General features: G+C 41.6%; 1 protein-coding gene and 1 pseudogene across 3 annotated transcripts in view; one reads left to right on the top strand and one right to left on the bottom strand.

Annotated features, from left to right (window-relative positions):
• POC5 (POC5 centriolar protein) overlaps nucleotides 1-1,033 on the bottom strand; it is a 47,240-nt gene extending 46,207 nt beyond the window's left edge. For all 3 annotated transcript variants that reach the window (XM_049649657.1, XM_049649658.1, XM_049649656.1), the window contains exon 1: nucleotides 793-1,033. The gene's annotated coding sequence lies outside the window, so the exon portion shown is untranslated. The remainder of the gene's footprint in view (nucleotides 1-792) is intronic.
• A 4,903-nt stretch (nucleotides 1,034-5,936) lies between these two features.
• LOC125935231 (phosphoserine phosphatase-like) lies at nucleotides 5,937-6,920 on the top strand (annotated as a pseudogene).
• The last annotated feature ends 9,039 nt before the right edge of the window (nucleotides 6,921-15,959 follow it).

Genomic DNA, 15,959 nt, shown 5'->3' on the forward strand with positions numbered 1-15,959 from the left:
CTATGAGGCCAGCAAGGTAGAGGACAATTTCTTTGAAACCCTACCACACCAGCATTTTCTTACTGTTTCTAGGTTCAGAAACAAAGAAGAAAAATGAATCTTGCTTTAATGGGTGGCGGATGTGAATCAGTTCACTAAATTACCAGTACTCTCTAACCCAAGATACCAGAAACCAAGAGATAAGTTCTGGGTGCTTCGTGATAGCCAAAGAAATCAAATTACCTCTTGGTAAATACCTGGCTGATAAGGAAAAAGGGGTCCGGGAATTCAAATGCAACCCCAAGAGACAGAGGAAGAGGGAATTAATGTGCGAGCTGGCAGCAGGGTGACGTCCCTGTGCTGTTCACCCATCCTAGCTGCAGGAAAGGAGAAGGGGCGCGCCAGCTCCTCCCCTCATAAGGGACTAGCAGCCTAGGGGGACAGCAGTTGTGAGTAAGCAAAGGGTAGAGGTTCTCTTCATTCACCTTCTTACCCACCCTTGTTTGAATCGAACTCTTAAAAACAAACAACAACAAAAAACACTTTAGACATGGTTACTTTCTCGTTTTAAATGATCAGAACCCATGGCGAAAGTAATCGTTATACTTCAAGTACCCCCCACTCCTGCCCTCTCTTCCCGGACGCCTTGGAAGGAAAACTTCAGTACCTCGTTGCCCCGCAGAACAGCACACAGCCCACGCCTCGGGGCGTGGTATAGGAGCCCCCGGGGCGGAAACTCGAGCTAAGACACTTTAAACCCCACTCCACTGCCTCCGCCCGGGGCGCGGAACTCGCCGGGGCGCCGCTACTCACCGTTGCGGCTCTTCACAAACCCGAACGCCTCCCTCCGCCTCTCCTCGCCGCGTCGCCGCTAAAATAACAGCGGTACCGCCGCTACCTTGGCAGCAGCCTGACAGTTTCAAACTGCACAGAAGAATAAAGGACGGCCCTGTGCATTGGCCCGGAGCTTCAGCAACCTGCCATATGATTGGTCGAAGAGCCGGGGGCGGAGCTCTGGGCCGCTGCGGGGAGAAGCCGGAATTAGGTTACTTAGGGAGAGCCCGGCCCCTGATTCCGGCCGGTACCGAGGGGGCGGGGTCTTAGCGAGCCCCGCCCAGCTTGGGAAGTAAGTATTGCGCGTGCTTGGTTTCCTTGTGAGGCTGCATCCTGAGGCGGTTCAGGGACCGGCTTTGGTTAGGGGATGCTGAGCAGGGCTGAAGTCAGCCAGGGCGGTATGTTGCCATCTTTCGATAATGCCCGAAGTCTGTGCGTGTGGTCCTAATGCATAAGAATCATCTGCGTCCATAGTGCCCTCCAGCAGAGCCACTTGGAGGTGCTTTTTAAGAGTTCAGTTTCCTGACAACCCTCTACTTGATTCCTTCAGTGTTGGGCAGAGCCAGGGAATCTGAATTTTCAACAAAGACCACCAATGATTCTGACGGAGGGGCCAGCGGGCTTCGCTTTAAGAAACTGCTGGACTAGGTTTTACTAATGACTTCAAAGGTGTCAGACTGCAAGTCATGCCCTTCTGGTGAAATGACTATGAACCTTAGAATAATTATACCCTGGTTCTTTCACCTATTTACTGTCCGCTTGGATAATGCTACCCACACAATAGGGTTGTAGGGAGATTAAATGAGTTAATATATCTAAAATACCTATCACATAACGTCAAAAATGCTAGTCTTTTGATTTGTATTGGCAACACGTATGTTTAAAGGTGCATTAGGATCCAGGTTGCAAAGGGAGCACCCCAATTTGGAGGCCGAGTAATGAGGTCTGGGTGAGTTTTCAGATTCCTTTTGTTACTGGGAGGATGAGGTATGAAGGTTGTTTTTGTTCTTCTGTAGATAGAAATGGCATAAGCTGGGTTTCATCTACCTACCTGTTGGCAGAGCCAGACTTCTACTTATACAATGAAGGAAGAAGAGCCAGCAGCTTCTTTGGCAGAAGCTATGCTTGTGTCCCTCCCCCCAAACTCCCCTTTCCCATGGCTGTTATAAACAACAAGTTCCTACTAATGCGTATGAATTCATACGTGGTTCAGGTATCTGTTTTTGAATTGAATTGCCACCTAGTGACCCCATACACTGTAATTGTAACCGCTGCGCTGTCCCTTTGCCCTCCTGCCACCTGGGTCCATGTTGCTCTTCTTGGTTTTCTCTCTTTTGAGGGGTAGATTTTCATAGAAAACAATTGGGTAAGACATCTCCATTCTTCTGTGAAGCTGCAGAAAGAAAGAGGCCAAACATAATCTGGATGTTATGAATTTAAAACTTATTCTTACAAGATTCCTAGAGAAGGGGAGAGGGGAAGAGATAGAGAATAAAGCACTTGCAAACTCATGATAATGAAATTGCCATCTCTAACCCTTCATAATTACTCATTCGTAAATATTTATCTAATATTCATCATATGCAAAACATTCTGTTCATGCTAGGAATAGAGTGGTGAACAAAATAGACACAACCTGCTCTCATGGAACTTAGAGTTCAATTGGAAAAAGCAGACATCAAACAGCAACAAAAATCCCACACATGCGAATAAAAAAGTGTGGCTTATGTTTGAAGTGAGGGGAAATTAGGAAATGCCTGACTGAGAAAGTACATCTCAGCTAAGATCTGAGTATGCACAGTAAAGAATTTATTTTATCTAATAAACACACATGTAGTGCTTACTATATTCTGGGCACTGTACTCATTAACTCATTAAATTCTCAGATTATCTCAGTGATGTAGATGCTATACAACCATCCTCACTTTACAGGTATGAAAACTGAAGCTCAGAGGGTTTATGTAGCTTGCCTAGGATCACACAGCTAATAAGAACAGAATTGGTGTTCAAATTGTAGCAATCCTTGAGACACCTGGGTGGCTTGATCGGTTAAGTGTCTGACTCTTGACTTAGGCTCGGGTCATGATCTCACAGTGTGTGGGTTTGAGCCCCGCATCGGGTTCTGCACTGAGAGTGTGGAGCCTGCTTGGGATTATCTCTCTTTCGCTCTCTGTCTGCCCCTCCGCTACTCACGTGCATGTGTGAACACACACACTCTCAGTCTCTCTCCAAATAAATAAATAAACTTAAAAAAAAATTTAAAAATTGAAGCAGGGAGTAAGATGGGTTGAGAATGTTTAGGGATTGGGCGTTGGTGGAGGAGCAGCCAAGACTGAGAAGGATGGGCCTGAGAAGTAGGAGGAGAACTGGAGAGGCCTCAGTGAAATGCCAGGGAAGTAGAGTCTGACAATATGGAGGCCTTTCCACAGGCTCTAAATTCTGAACCTCTGCTCTAATAATCTTTCATCTTCTTTAATCACCGCTGTTTTAGATTAGGCAGTTGTTGAATTTGGCTTGTATTGTTTCCATAGTCCTGTGTCTTCATTTCTTCTTTCTGAAGTTCCACCCTTCGCATTGCTGATAAATTATTCTTAAAATAACATTGCATTGCTTAACTTCTTCCTCAAACACCTTCCTTGGTGGTACATGGCATTCAAAGCCCTCCTAAACCCAGAAGATCTAGGCTGGATTTATTATATTTTCCTTGTACTAAGTGTACCACTTTTAGGGAAGCTGTGTTCTCTTTTCTGAGCTTAAGCCTCATCTTTTAAAAAAAATTTAATATTTATTTATTGTTTTTTAATTTTTTTTACTGTTTATTTAATTTTGAGAGAGAGAGAGAGAGACACAGAGTGCTAGTTAGGGAGGGACAGAGAGAGAGGGAGACACAGAATCCAAAGCAGGCTCCAGATACTGAGCTGTCCTCACAGAGCCTGATGGGGGGCTTGAACCCACAAACTGTGAATCATGACCCGAGCTGAAGCAGGACATTTAACCGACTGAACCACCCAGGAGCCCCTAAGCCTCATCTTTTTAAAGTTGAGAAAATAATAGAACCTACCAAATTTAAATTTAAATCTGAACCTGAACCTGAACCTAAATCAACCTGTCTATCTACGTATGAAAATCTATTCCCTCCTAAAACTGGGGAGATGCCTGCCTAGTTAGATTACACGTCCCGGTCTACTTTGCAGTTAAATGAGGCAAGAGAATACATGTGGAAGTGAAATGTACCACTCCCTGAACTGGGATTTAAGACTGTAGGTGTGTTTTTTTCCAAGCCTTCTTCTTCCCCACTGTGTTGAATGATGAAGTGGAATAGAACTCCTTTGCCAGTTCTGTAACATATAAAACAAAAAACAAAAAAACAAAACCAAAAACCACAAATTGTTCCTTCCCTTTAAGTCATTGTATATTTGGGGTCAGTCTGTTGCAGCCATCACTCTAATATCACTTCAGGGTGTGTACAGATGTATATATGATGTTTTTGGAAGGCAATGTGTGTGGAAGTATTTTGAAATTTTTTAAAAGCAAAGAAAATGAACATAGGGTTTGGATTCATAATATCTGGTGCTTAAGCTTTTCCAAGAAGTAGGCATGAAGCTAACAAGGCTCTCGGTACCTGTTGGAAACAATTACTATTATTGGTGGCAAGAGTTGACAACCATGGTATTTTTGCTAGTCCTGGATTAGGGGACTGATCTGAAACCTGTTTCTTTTTCAGGTCATCCCTGACTCATCTGAAGAGCCTTCTGTCTCCTCACCCTATTACTTGTTTACCTGGGGCTTTCAGGGAAGATTCCTCAACCTGGGAATCTTTAACAGTGATGACTTTGTCATAGAAGAGAAACCAGAAGTTAGTCCATCACTTTGATATTATGGAGGAATAAATTACATCTAGAGAGAAATAGATTTACTTTTCTTGAGTTGCAAATCTGGAGAGAGCAAGAGTGAGCGAGCGAACGAGAGAAAGAAAGGCAAGTCCAGAGGAAAGGAAAGGAATAGGGGTGCAGATGGGGAGATTTCAGAGTCAGAGCCCTTGCCAGGGCCTCTATCCGTGAAGAGGCTGCCATGATCCCCCAAAGGACTTGCTTCATTATGGCTCATCCCATGGCTGTTTTTCCACCAGACTGCCAGGCTCACAGATTGTCTTCCCATCCTTTTCATCCCATCTCCTTCTCATTTCAAGTGTACCTGCCTTTGCCACAGCCCCTAAGGCTGGACTTTGTTTCTCCTGGTCACAAGGGGCTGACATAATGATTGAATCTCCGCAGTGAGAGAGGCACGAGCCTCCAGAGTGCTCCTCTCCCTGTGAGGTATGAACACCAGCCTTCCGGAAACAATGTTCTGGTTTTTCTAAATCAGAAAAATGACTTGATGGTGGAATGTGAATTTCTGCAGGAAGGTGTGCACAGAACATGGCAGATTTTGGGCAAGTGGCTCAGCGTGCATGTCCTCAAATAGAACTTCTGTAGCTGGACCACAAAGTCTATGTAGAATTTCTCCACACACTGAGAGCCAAAAACATGGACTCTTAGAACACATTTAACTGAGGCATAACAGAGGGAGAAAGACTGTCACTAAGCGAGGACACACAGTGGTGAGGAGCATCCTGGGCACTGTAGTCTACAGATATGGCACCATGCCATTGCTGTGCAGAGACAAGTATTTGCTGTGGAGTAAGAGCTTGTTCAGGATATTTTGATTCCACAGTTAGATTTGTCCTTTTATTGGCAGAAGGAGTTCATTTCCTCGCTTCATCAGCCTTCTGTTCTTCCTAATTATAAAGACTCATCATGGACCCTCTCCATTAGCATCCTCTAGCCATGTAAAAATTTCCTTACCCTTAGCATTTCTTTCTCTGGATAAAACTATCTAGGTCTAGCTGCGAGAGGCAAGATTTATTAGTTTTTCAGAGAACAACGTTACTGAGTCCCACTGATGTTTTGAGTACTATACAGATGCTGTATTTTTGGGTCTTCAGAGTGCCTGATATGGGTTTGCACATTAGGATAATTCCGCCCAGGGATAAAAACCTATGCAATTCAAGTTTAAGAAAGCACATGCAAAAACTACCAGAAGCCACCGCATTTATCATCAGGTTTCATATGATTGTTCGGTAAAAGCTCTGTGGGTCTGTACAGGTCACGTCCCTCCAAACTCCACCAGAGCCAGCACCCCCCCACTCCCCCACCTACAGTCAGGAGGATACAATTGCAGACGCCCAGGAGATGGGGATGGCGGCCCAGGAAGGAGCAGCAGAGAGCAGGCTCTTGATCTTGCAAAACTCATGAAATCTCTCATAAAGAAGTTAGTAGTCAGAACTTCATGCTGCATTTTTATTCAGGAAAGAAGCAGGAAGAGAAGAGTGTCATTTCCTAGGAATCTGGAGAAATGAGGAAAATTCTTCCAAGGAGGGTCTTCCATTCAGAGTTGAGGAAGCTTTTCTGTTCAGCTGATGCATTATGCTTTGATGTTGATGGCACAGTCATCAGAGAAGAAGCAATTGATGAGCTAGCCAGATTCTGTGGAGGTGAGGATGCTGTGTCAGAAATGATCTGGGGAGCCGTGGGTGGGGCAGTGCCTTTCAAGGCTGACCTCACAGAGCGCTTAGCTCTGATCCAGCCCTCCAGGGAACAGGTGCAAAGTCTCATGGTAGAGCACCCCCCACACCTGACCCCTGGCATAAAGGAGCTAGTAAGTCACCCGCAAGAGTGAAATGTTCAGCTTTTCTTAATATATGGTAGCTTTAGGAGCATTGTAGACCATGTTGCTTCAAGGCTCAATATCCCATTAACCATTGTATTTGCTAATAGACTGAAATTCTAGTTTAATGGTGAATGTGCAGGTTTTGATGAGATGCAATCAACAGCCCAATCTGGGGGGGGGGGGGAGCGGGAAAGGAAAAGTTACTAAACTTTTAAAGGAAAAATTTCGTTTTAAGAAAATAGTCATGATTAGAGATGGAGCCACAGACATGGAAGCCTATTGTCCTGCTAATGTTTTTCACTGGATTTAGAGGAAATGTGATCAGACAACAAGTAAAAGACAACACGGAATAGTACATCACTGATTTTGTAGAGCTCTTGGGAGAACTGGGAAAATAATATCAATTTTTATACAGTTTGTAACAACTTCTGGTTAATTTACAGTTATTTTAATTAGTTTACAGTTACTTTACAGTTATCTATACAGTTTAGGGGCCCCTGGGTGGCTCAGTTGGTTAAGCATCCAACTTTGGCTCAGGTCATGATCTCGCATTTCCTGAGTTTGAGCCCTGCATCCGGCTCTGTGCTGACAGCTCAGAGCCTGGAGCCTGCTTCGGATTCTGTGTCTCCCTTTCTCTCTGCTCTTCCCCCACTCACACACTCACACACACACTCTCTCTCTCTCTCTCAAAAATAAATAAACATTAAAAAAATATTTTTTAAAAGTTATACAGTTTAGGGGCACCTGGGTGCTTAGTTGGTTAGGTGTCTGACTCGATTTCAGCTGAGGTCATGATCTCATGGTCTGTGAGATTGAGCCCCGCATTGGGCTCTGCACTGTCAGCGCAGAGCCTGCTTTGGATTCTCTCTCTCCCTCTCGTTCTACCCTGCCCCTGCTCATGTTCTCTCTCAAAATAAGTAAACTTAAAAAAAAAAAAGTTATACAGTTTGATACTGTTTGCTTACAATTGCCTATTACAACCTAATGTATACATTTGGTGCTGATTATCTGTACTTCCGACTAAACTACGGAAAATTACTTTTTTTAGCTATAGTCCTAACATTATTATGAACATTAATTACGTGGAGAATTTTATAATGTGAATTCTTTATGTACTTTCCTAGCTATATTTTATTTGAAGCCTTTTAAAGATAGATAGTAAATTAAACACCTTCACAATTGGAAATATAGGTTAGAAAGCTTTTAGTGAATATTATTTTTCCCTTTGGTAGGTAAAATAAAAGTTTATCCATGTATCAGAGAGAAAAAGAACTTACGCATTTCTAAATTATTGCTCTCCCCTCCCACCATTCCTTCTTTCCTTTCTTTTTTTCTTCCCTCTTTTTTTAGTGGAGGGAAGGCCAGAGAAGCTAAATCCATCATTTGAAAGCAGATGTGGAATGTTGTGGTAGAACTTGTTTCTTCTCCTTGGTAGCACTATTTGTTTAGATTTTTTTTCTGTTCCAGTTTGTGTATGAAGAGTCGTGCCGATCAATCTGCCTCCCATCTATGAACACGTTCCAAAGTTCAGTTGTAAATGTATTGTGGAAATGCATTTTTCTACAGAAAAATGAAAATGTTGTAACCCCAAGGTCAGCTCAGTTGTGATTCTATACTGGGGTTGAAATAAAAGCAATAAAAATAAAGTAGAAAATAATACTGTTGCAACATTAGTGGATTTGGTAAAGAGGAGAAATAACAGTGAATAGAAAAAATTTATTGTGTGTTTATATCTTGATTGCTGATGAAAAAGACAAAGGGTAACATGCTTATGGGAGGAGAGTAATGCTGTGCGCACAGAGGTGTACTGAATGCCCGGGGAAGTGATGGGGTGATGGCAGGAGATGAGTAGATATGCAAGGTTAGTGTGAAACACATCTCTGTTTATTATTCTAAGATATCAGCCCCTTGTGAGCATCTGTGCCTGCCGATCTCACACAAGTTTCCCCTGTGAGTTGAAACGTTGGTCTCACTTTATGTCTGTGTCTTAATGGAGCTCCCATTTCCAAATCTGTTGGAAGATAGATAAAAGGAGATTGGGATGCGCAGATCATAGCCTCCATCGTGTTGCTTACTACTTGGGGTCTAACTTCAGTCAAATATTAATCCCCATTATATACCGCCTCATCCAATCCTTCGAGTCTTCTGGGCCCCCCTAGCCTGCATCAAAATCAACCTGAATGGTTTACTGAAACACAGGTTTCTGGGCTCCACCCTTAAGGTTTCTGATTAAGGACACTTGGGGTGGGGCCCCAGAATTTATGTTGCAAGCAAGTTCCCAGGTGATATTGATGCTCTGGTCCTGGGACCACACTTCACCCTGTGTCAATCCGGGTCCTCCTCCTGATTGTGAGCAGTGACTCTGGCTCTAAGCTTTAGCCTTCTCTACCCTGTCACAATCAGACATCTCTAGGGCTCTTCCCAGGACACTCCAAGCTCCTATCTGGTGCTCTGGAGATTGAAGTCCATTTTCTTCCTAAGCCCCAAAGATACTTTTCAAGACTAAAGACTATGAAAACTCGTTCTGACAGCTGTCCACCTTGGGGACCTCTGGGGTTCTGGGGCTTGGCAGTCTCCTTCTCTCTTCACCCAATTTCCCTCTGTTCTTTTCAGTTGCTTGCAACATAATTCCCCCCCCCCGACCCCCCCCGCCCCGCCGCAGATCCACTCCCTGAAGCTCAGCTTTTCCCCTCCTCCCCTGAGTAGCACCAGGTCCTCATTCATCGTCTTTGCCGTGGGTGTCTGATCCTGAAAGCCAATTTGTGTCGCATCCAATAGCTTTTAGCAGAATTCTGTTCCCCACCTCAAAACTCAAAGTGGCTTCCTGGGATCCATTCCCAAAGCTTTGGCCGCCTGATCTGTGAGTTTGGATTCTTCCCAGGTACTAACTCGGATGTTGACCTTTCTCCTAGGGAAACATAGTTTGCTATTAGTTGTTACAAAATTCTAGATAATTAAGCCATGGGACCAGGGCTACATTCATAATAAAGTCTGGTTTGATAATACACAGGAAATTGTGATGATTTTTCAGAATTGCAGTTTCAAGCCCACAGTAGCCTTGGAATAAAGCCAAAGTCTCTATAACATTTCTTTTGTTTGGTCCCTACCAACAACCTGTCTTACAACAAAGACTTCCTCTTGGTTGGTGTTAGAAATCATTGTGAGGGGCCAGCTCACACACAATCGCAAAGAGGATCTTCTCAGGTACCATGATGTGCTTGCCATTTTCTTCCTCTATCACCCAGGAATGTCTTCCTTCCCCAAGTCACCTGCCGCTGGGACCTCATACCCCCAGAGACTTCGTTGGTGCCTGCCTAAGGTGCCTTCATCTCCCACAGCCACCAAAGGTGGCTCTGCTCTCAGTCATCTGCCAGAGGCACTATAGCTGGCCATCCTGCTCTGTCAAGTATGCTTAATGTTTCTACTGACACAGGCACCTGTTGTTGGCAAGGTTGCTAATGTTCTGTCCTGTTGATACAGACCCTGATAGTGGTCCTGATCTGATCAAGACTTCATGGCACCAGTAGGTTCTTTTCTAGCGTGGGAAGGATCCTTTTGCCTTTATTGTATGTGTTTTTTCTTGGGTTCCAAAGTAGTGCTCCTGGTGTTACCAGTGACTAGAGACAATCTAGTGATAGAGCCTTTGGAAAGATGGCCAGCTGTTTACCAGAATTCTAAAATGTAGTATTAGTACCAAGAAGTATCTGCCCAAGCAGTTAAAAAAATTTCTGAGCCCACCCTCCCTCACCCCACCTGCACCCTTTGCATTCAGTGGATTTATGGGACTAGTTCACTACAATTTCACATTCACAATTTCACAGAGTTGATATGTATCATTTCCAGACCAAGGAGTTTAAGAAGTAGAAGTACCTAGGGGCGCCTGGGTGGCTCGGTTGGTTGGGTGACCGACTTCAGCTCAGGTCATGATTTCGCAGTTTGTGAGTTTGAGCCCTGCATCAGGCTCTGTGCTGACAGCTCAGATCCTGGAGCCTTCTTCAGATTCTGTGTCTCCCTCTCTCTACCCCTCCCCTGCTCACACTCTGTGTCTCTCTGTCTCTCAATAATAAATGAACTTAAAAAAAAAAAAGGAAGTAGATGTACCTCCTTTTTCCTTTCTTTTCCCTTCAGCTGGCTCTAAGACCTCAGGGAACATCCACATATAGGATGGAAGAACCCAGGACAACGTGGACTGTTTGTTCTATAAGCAAAAAAATAACATTTTCTGCTCACTTAAAAATAATTCAACTCTTAAGTATAATCTACCGCAACTAAAAAAATACATCTACTATTCTTAGTTACTAAAAGTTTGAGGTTTATTTGTACAGCATCTTAACGTTACCCTAATTAATTCACATCTTTTTAAATTTGTTCTCATTTAGGGTTCCTTGTCCTGGAACCTTGTTTCAGGTCACACACAGAGTGCAGTAGAAGCAACACTCAAAATCCCTTTTCTCTTTTCACATTGGCCCTTCGTTGTTGGCAAGTCTTTCTGTACCTGGACTCCCTTAATACTCCTTTATTTATTTATTTTTTTAAATTTACATCCAAATTAGTTAGCATATGGTGCAACAATGATTTCAGTAGATTCCTTAGTGCCCCTTACCCATTTAGCTCATCCCCCCTCTCACAACCCCTCCAGTAACCGTCTGTTTGTTTTCCATATTTAAGAGTCTCTTATGGAGCCAAAGCATAAGAGACTGTTAAAAACTGAGAACAAACTGAGGGTTGATGGGGGGTGGGAGGGAGGGGAGGGTGGGTGATGGGTATTGAGGAGGGCACCTTTTGGGATGAGCACTGGGTGTTGTATGGAAACCAATTTGACAATAAACTTCATATATTGAAAAAAAAAAGAGTCTCTTATGTTTTGTCCCCCTCCCTCTTTTTTTATTATTTTTGTTTCCTTTCCCTTGTGTTCATCTGTTCTGTGTCTTAAAGTCCTCATATGAGTGAAGTCATATGATATTTGTCTTTCTCTGACTAATTTAGCTTAGTATAATACCCTCCAGTTCCATCCACGTAGTTGCAAATGACAACATCTCATTCTTTTTGCTTGCCAAGTAATACTCCATCGATATACCACATATTCTTTATCCATTCATCCGCTGATGGACATTTGGGCTCCTTCCATACTTTGGCTGTTGTTGATAGTGCTGCTATAAACATGGGGGTGCACGTGCCCCTTCGAAACAGCATACCTGTATCCCTTGGATAAATACCTAATAGTGCAGTTGCTGGGTCATAGGGTAGTTCTATTTTTAATTTTTTCAGGAACCTGTGTACTGTTTTCTAGAGTGACTGCACCAGCTTGCATTCCCACCAACAACGCAAAAGGGATCCTCTTTCTCTGCATCCTTGCCAACATCTGTTGTTGCCTGAGTTGTTAATGTTAGCCATTCTGACAGGTGTGAGGTGATACCTCATTGTGGTTTTGATTTGTATTCCCCTGATGATGAGTGATATTGAGCATTTTTTCATGTGTCGGTTGGCCATCTGGATGTCTTCTTTGGAGAAGCGTCTATTCATGTCTTTTGCCCATTTCTTCACTGGATTATTTGTTTTTCGGTTGTTGAGTTTGAGAAATTCTTTATAGATTTTGGATACTAACCCTTCATCTGATATGTCGTTTGCAAATATCTTCTCCCATTCTGTCGGTTGCCTTTTAGTTTTGCTGATTGCTTCCTTTGCTGTGCAGAAGCTTTTTATTTCGATGAGGTCCCAATAGTTCATTTTTGCTTTTGTTTCCCTTGCATCTGGAGACGTATTGAGTAAGAAGTTGCTGGGGCCAAGGTCAAAGAGGTTTTTGCCTGCTTTCTGCTTGAGGATTTTGATGGCTTCCTGTCTTACATTTAGGTCTTTCATCCATTTTGAGTTTATTTTTGTGTATGGTGTAAGAAAGTGGTCCAGGTTCATTCTTCTGCATGTCGCTGTCCAGTTTTCCCAGCACCACTTGCTGAAGAGACTGTCTTTATTCCATTGGATACTCTTTCCTGCTTTGTCAAAGATTAGTTGGCCATATGTTTGTGGGTCCATTTCTGGGTTCTCTATTCTGTTCCATTGATCTGAGTGTCTGTTTTTGTGCCACCCTTAATACTCCTTTAAAGACCTTTCTAGTGGGGCACCTGGATGGCTCAGTCAGTCAAGTGTCCAACTCTTGGTTTCAGCTTAGGTCATGATGTCATGGCTCATGAATTCAAGCCCCATGTCTGGCTCTATGCTGACAGCATTCTTGGGATTCTCTCCCTTTCTGTCTGACCCCTGCATCTGCCCCCTTTCCCCCACTTGTACACACTCTCTCTCTCAAAAAAAAAAAAATAAACTTAAAAAAAAAGACCTTTTTAGAAACAGAGTCTCATTATTATAGAGTAGTGGTTAAGTTCACAGACCCCCAAAGACAGGTTTCCTGAGTTTTAACCTCACCTCTGCCCCTCATGAGCTATGGAAGGTTGGGCAAGTTACTTAGCCTCTGTGTGTATCAATTGTCTTAACTGCAAAATGGGACAATAATATTACTTCCCTCCAGAAGTTCCTGTGAGGATTCAATGAGTCATAAGATGTAGATAGAGTACACATCTACACTGCCTAAAGTACACATCACTGTTACACTGTTGATAGTGTACCTCACAGCCCGTCTAGTCATAGATGGGTGACTTTTGGGTAAACAATTTAAATTTGAGCTGAGCTTCTTCCTACAAAATAGTAAAATGCCATATTAATAACAGAAGTGATTTGCAGTCTGGGAGAAAGGGCATATCCTTACATTTTGAGGAGCTCAACTCCAAAAGTACTTGAGTACTTGAGTACAAAAGTACTTGATGATCAAGCAACATCCTAGGCCTTTTCACGTATATTTTGCTATTAGTTATTATGGAAATCTACATAATTAAATCAGGAGACCAGAAATACATTTACAATAAATTCTACCTGGGTAATATATGGGAAATTTTGATATAATATTAACGATTATTATAAATACAATACTGTATTATATATTTACCTCCATAGTGTTAGAGTTATCTTTTAGAATTTTAGAGTTTTTATTAATAAGAAAAAGGCAAATATATAAAACTGGGTCAACTAAAAGTTATTTATATTCTAGAAACACCAGAAGGGAATGACTTTAAAAAGGGAGATTTTGAGTGTCATCTTTACCCACTAAGATATAGAAGATACATAATCCTGATACTATGTGAAGCAAGCTCTATCGTATACCTTGTAAAATATATATCGATTCTGTTAATATGAAAAAATGAAAGGTCCTTTTTAAAGTTATGGGTTGATACAATTTTATATTTAAAAAGAATGTTGTGTTGGTTATCATTCAACTTACATGGATCATTATATTCCCAAGATGAGTGGGCATATATTTGAAACCATTTTAATAAAAATTTAAAAGGCATTGGTTTATTTTCTATTACATTGTACACTTAGCAAATGTATGTAAACACCCAGAATTCTAAGAAAAACATATGCCAAAACATGCTCTTTTGTAAAATCTAAATTTAAAATAAGCTCACAAAATACCATGATAACCCTCAATTGCCTACAATTCAAATAATTGAAATTACAATTGAAGATGTTGACAGTCACATGCATAGCATAAGAGCACTAAGTTTACCATGAGAATCAATGAGAGGATGTAGTTGATTTGCTGAATTCTAAGAATCAAGTCACATAGATTACTCACATTTCTTTAAAAAGAGCTTTAAAAGTGAACAGATGTTAATTCACTTATGGCCAGTGAATATATAATATATATTAATATAATATGAACATGATAATATAAATATGTAGTCTAAATTATTTTAAATTATAAATAATCCTACCTTAATAAAATTATAGAAAATCTATATGGGAGTGTTTTGTTGTTGTTGTTGTTGTTGTTGTTGTTGTTGTTGTTTTTGAGACAAAAGGGATTTGAAGAAAATTAATGGAACCATTGCTCTCTGACACTATCTTTAGAAATTATTTTTCAAGGAAAATAAATTTAATTGTATTGCTAATTAAGTATCTTTTACCCTTCTAATAATAAAATTCTACTCATAGGTGACTGTGGAAACTGTAAACTTTCTCTTGTAAATTTGCTGATGAAAAATAATAAGATAAAAAAAAAGTAAGACTCTTTTTGAAATTAGAGTCTTTAATTTATTATTTTATTCTTTTTGGCATGTATTTTTCCCCTTCCTCCTCAGTTCCCCACTGCTGCCCATAAAATCCCAAATCTTATTCAAGGCCTATCTCAAATAGTCTTCCTCCTAAGAAGCCTGGTTTTGTTTTTTGTTTTAATATTATGTCTTGTGATCTCTTCTTACCTCATACACTGTATATGCTTAACTCACATTGTATTGTGCTATGTGTATGCTGCATATGGCTAGGTCCTCTGGGACAGGGCTTGTGCCTTTTTCCTTTCAGTGTCACCTGTGGGACCAAGCACAGACCTATATGCAGTGGGCCCTAAATAAACATTTGCTGAATTAAAAATGTTAAGTATTTCTGGTTTTCCCAGTCCTTTATACAATAATTTGTGTCTGCTGATGATCTAAACCTCTTTGCTCACTTTCGAAGGCCTGCAAAATCCCTCCAGAACAAAGCTCAGCCTGCGGCATGACTCAGCAATACAGGGTCTGCGTGCATTCCCAGCTCTGGTAGCTTCTACAGAATGGAAGGAAGTTTGTTTCAGCCACACCAGGGGGCAGTGTGACACACGTCTGCATGGCCATCAAGGCAGGTAAGCGAGGAAAAACAACGCAGTGATTTTGCAAAGAAAACATTTGGAAAATAGTTTAGCACAAAAAGGATAAATGAACTTAATTTTCTGTAGCTTAATCAGACATCCCAAGACTGGAATGATTTATATTACTCCTGCTAACAGGGAAAAGTAAAAAATAGTTTTATTATTTCTGCTGTCAACACAAACACAGAAATAGATACGTATCTGGGCAGACAAGAGTTGATCTTTGCATTTATATAAAGGACTAGAAGTGATCATATTAAAAAATTTTTTTAAGTTTATTTATTTATTTTGAGAGAGAGAGAGAGAGAGAGAGAGAGAGAGAGAAAGAGAGTGAGTGGGAGGGAGGGACAGAGAGAAAGAGAGAGAGAGAGAATCCCCCCCCCCACCCCCAGCAGGCTCCCCACTGTCAGTGAAGAGCATGATGCGGGGCTCAAACTCACAAACTGTGAGATCATGACCTGAGCTGAGACCAAGAGTCAGACACTTAACAGACTGAGCCAGCCAGGCACCCCTAGTAGTGATCATGTTAAAGTTCATGTTGTTGTACTCTTTTGTAAAGATGAGACTAGCTACAAAAGTCACAATTATTATTTGGAATTCAAATGGTCAGAACATCTTACCTATCAATTAAGAGGTTAATCTGATTCTCAATGTACAGTATTTTGGGAGTTACAAAATGGTTGAATTTGGGAGCAAGTGAATGATT

This window comes from Panthera uncia (genome assembly GCF_023721935.1).
Source record: "Panthera uncia isolate 11264 chromosome A1 unlocalized genomic scaffold, Puncia_PCG_1.0 HiC_scaffold_17, whole genome shotgun sequence".
In the NCBI taxonomy this organism is placed as follows: domain Eukaryota; kingdom Metazoa; phylum Chordata; class Mammalia; order Carnivora; family Felidae; genus Panthera; species Panthera uncia.